Source organism: Nestor notabilis, unplaced genomic scaffold, assembly GCF_000696875.1.
Source record: "Nestor notabilis isolate BGI_N333 unplaced genomic scaffold, ASM69687v1 scaffold14085, whole genome shotgun sequence".
In the NCBI taxonomy this organism is placed as follows: Eukaryota; Metazoa; Chordata; class Aves; order Psittaciformes; family Psittacidae; genus Nestor; species Nestor notabilis.
The window spans coordinates 56159-60076 of NW_009930770.1; the positions used below are offsets into that span (position 1 = coordinate 56159).

The 3918-nt window shown below is 46.7% G+C and overlaps 1 non-coding gene across 1 annotated transcript; it reads left to right on the forward strand.

Annotated features, from left to right (window-relative positions):
- The first annotated feature begins 739 nt into the window (after positions 1-739).
- Positions 740-812, forward strand: TRNAF-GAA. The gene has a single exon. It is a non-coding gene; the product is annotated as a tRNA-Phe (tRNA).
- The last annotated feature ends 3106 nt before the right edge of the window (positions 813-3918 follow it).

The following is a 3918-nucleotide window of genomic DNA, read 5'->3' on the forward strand; positions in this document are numbered from 1 at the left end:
GAAAGATGGTGAAGCAAAAATGGGACAGCTGTAAGGGCAGATCTATGTCAGTGTTGAGCTAGGCTTCCAGACAAGCCAACCTGGCAGATATCCCTTTCCTATGAAGAACCTGCAGATGGCTTCTTGTCACCCACTCACTTAGAGCCAACAGGGCTGAATGGAGTTCTTGTGATGTGATTGTATTTCAGACAAAAGACATGGTTCAATTGCCTGCAGGACAATAGACAGGTCAAACTCCACCCAAATCCCAAAGGCTATCGGGGTTTTCCTATCCTGGGTGTCACTAGTCTATGACTATTTTTAGGGACATTGCTTCTGCACAGCAGACTAAGAAGGGAAACTGGGGCAGTAGTGAATCAGGGGAAACAACTACAATGTGAAGATGAAGATCACAGAATAGTAACTGCTGTATTCTCCCAGCTCCTACCAAACTGTAGATTAAAGACTTCTCAAACTAGGGAAGAAAACAGGGTTTAGGGCAACCTTTGTGTAACACTGATAACGCCTCTCCATAATTCAACCATGCCCAGTCCCATGGAATGCCTGGAGAGAAGACTCAGGGTGATCAATGTATATAAGTATCTGAAGGGAGGATGTAAAGAAAACATAGTCAGGCTGTTTTACAGTGGTCCCCAGTGACAGGACAAAAATCAGGTGTCTCCCAAGCCGATTTGAATAGTAAATGTCTGAAAGATCTCTATATTCCAATGGGTATTGCGAAAATCCCTTTCCCAAGAGGGCTGAAGTAGCTCAGCTGGGAGAGCGTTAGACTGAAGATCTAAAGGTCCCTGGTTCAATCCCGGGCTTCAGCAGTGTTTTCCTGGAGGTTTTTGTGCTTAGTGATGGCATCTTCAGTATAAGAGAAGTGGACATACAGGAGAAAGGCCAGGAAGGGACTGGAGCATCTCTCCTATGAGGAAAGGCTGAGAGAGCTGTTCAGTCTGGAGAAGAAAAGTATGAGGGGGTATCATATCAATGTATACATAAAGGGTGTAAAGAGGGTAGAGCCAGCCTCTTTACAGCGCCCTAGTGACAGGGCAAGAGACAATGGGTACAAAATGCAACACAAGAGGTTCCCTCTGGACACCAGGAAATACTTTTTACTGTGTGAATGACTGAGCACTGGCACAGGTTGCCCAGACGTATGGAACCATCATCCTTGTGGGTACTCAAAACTGCCTGGACACAGTCTTGGGCAACTGGTTGTAGGTGGCCCGTCTTGAGCAGGGCATTGGACCAGATGACCTTCAGAGGTGCCTGCCAACTTCAACTGTTCTCTTTGAAACAGGGACATAGTTTTACAATACAAAGGCTTCAGCAAAAAATAGTGATATAAAAGGTTTGGGTTTTCTGTTCCCTCAACCTTCAACTGCCTCTTCTTAGTCATATGTCATGGACCGCCCCATAAAGAGGTAGTAATGTTGACTCACTGGTGTATGGAGCCATGCAGGAAATCAAAACTGTGATTTGGGAGAAGGAAGAATACCCTATCAAAAAAAAGTTCATTTTAACTTGAATCACAACTGACCGTGAAGTAAGTCCTCTCCCTAAAATCTGTCTTTCTCCAGGCTGAAAAGTTCTGGCGTGTCTACATACTGTTCACAGGGGAACATCTCTAGATCTTTGATAAAGTCTTCTACCCTTTCCTGAACCTTTTCCACTCTTTCACTGACCTTTAAAAAATGATAATATTCAATGTGTGGGCACACCAAAAAGTTGTGCAACTGAGTAACTGTGTTTTGTGTTTAGTTCTCCATCCTTTTCTGATTAATTCCTGATCTGTGGACACCTTCAGGCAAACAGCAGAGACAAGACCTGAATTACCAGTTGTCCAAAAGAAGAAGTGAGAAGCAGTGAAACTGACTATTGATTTCTCAAAGACCAAGCCCAGCACTCATCCGGTCTCTTCTTCATAACAGGGCAGAGACCTCTTTTTCCTTTTCATCCTGGTGGTGCTCTTTAAACTCTGGACATAACCTTATCACATCCTGCAGCACTCCCATGAGATTACTTCTGCGATTAGGATGTGATAATGAGTGTAAGTCAATGTGTGTAAGTCAATGACATCATGACCTGTGTAAGTCTTGATGAGATACCGTGGGCCCTGCTGGGCAAATGCTTCTATCAGCAGCCACCACCGACTAGCAGGTAGGGTCAGAACATGCATTGCCTTCCTGCCTAGCCAGGACAGCAACAAGCATAACAGCTGCTCCCCCATTGAATCATAGAATGGTTTGTGTTGGAAGTGACCTTAAAGCTCCTCCAGTTCCAAGTCCCAGCCGTGGGCAGGGACACCTTCCACTAGAGCAGAGCCCTGCCCAACCTGGCCTTGAACACTGACAGCGATGGCGCAGTCACAGCTTCTCTGGGCACCCTGTGCCAGTTCTTCCTCACAGGGAAGAGACTGTGCCTTATATCTAATCAAAATCTACCTTCGTCAGTAGAGCCCTTTGCAGATCTGGTGATGTGCTCAGGCAGAATCCTCTGCCTTAGGGATGACCGAGTAGAAAATGTCTCTTTACTCCTACTGTGTACATGTGCATCTAAATTAGGCATGAGCTCCCTGGTCCCCAGACTGGATAAGAGTTGGTCAGAACCCCCTGCATGGTCCTTATGCAGGATTAAATGATACCAAATTTGATGTATGTCTTGAGCCTCATTTTGTTATGAAAATAGACCTCAGTTAGTTGTGTATGCACATACCAGGTATTGCCCACAGGTTTAAGAACTGCTTACACACTGTGCCTGTGCTGAACTGCTCTGACCTCATCTACCACAGTGGAGAAATGCAGCCTTGGGCACCAAGGGTAGAAGCAAATCAGATACCAGGCTCATTAGTCATGAGTCAGAGAGCAGTAGGATGGCACAGAGTTCAAGCACTCCTGACAGCAACATTCTGACCTGGTGCTGAACTTGTGGTTTAACAAGTGTGCTGGAAATCTAAATAAGGCCAGTGCTTGGGCTTGAGCACTGCTTCGTGCCCCTCCATAGTGCCTAAGTGGGCCAACTTGTGTCCTCCCAGGCACAGTTCAGGCAATAGCAGGGGGCAGAAATCATTCTCAAGAGCAGTTTTGGATGTAATAGAGCTATTTTTGTTAGGGCAGTGAGAGAAAGAGGTTTTAGCATCATGACAGATGTACCTTAGTCCCACTGAGCAGGACGGACCAGCTGTATTTACTGTAACAGTTCCTTCAGAGGACATAGTGTTTCCCACTACCTCTCTCCCTGGTGGCCAGCCACCAGCATCATTACTTCAGGAAGTCTAGAAATGCTTGCCACGATGAAGATAAGCATTTGGAGTAGTTTAATTATGGGTTTCTGAACAGATAAACCACATTCAGTTGAGGAAATCCCCTGAGCTGAAAAGAGTCAAATGGTTTGAGACACCTTTAGGGTAGAAGAGATCTGGGGGGGATCCATGCTCATTTTCCCTGATCTTACTCCTCACTGGGTATCTGTTCATGGACAGTATCAGAGGATGCACAGTCTCATGGAGATGTCAGTGGCAGCTCACCCCTAACCCAGCTGCAGTCCAGCACAAGGAGGTAGCTGCAACCAAATTGCTTTGAATCTGATCCACGGCTATGGGAAGGCAAAGGAAAGGCTCCCACTGATGCTAGTAATCACGTTCACACTGCAGGATGTAAAGTAATCCCCAGAGACCATAACACAGTGCTGCCAAAAGCAATGACAGCAGATTATTTCCCTGCTCCTTCTCCCTACGACCTCATCCGCCCCTGGCTGAAACTGCTTTGACTCAAGCCTCAGTGCCAAAACTTGCCAAGTTTCCCTGTGCTCAGCTAAGAGAAGGGTTAAAGCATCCCCGTGCTCGTTGGCGCTTGCTCATCGGGGAGGCGTGGAGGGAAGGTGCAGGATGAATAACAGCAGTGGGTGGCAGGCAGCGGGGGCAGCTGCCCT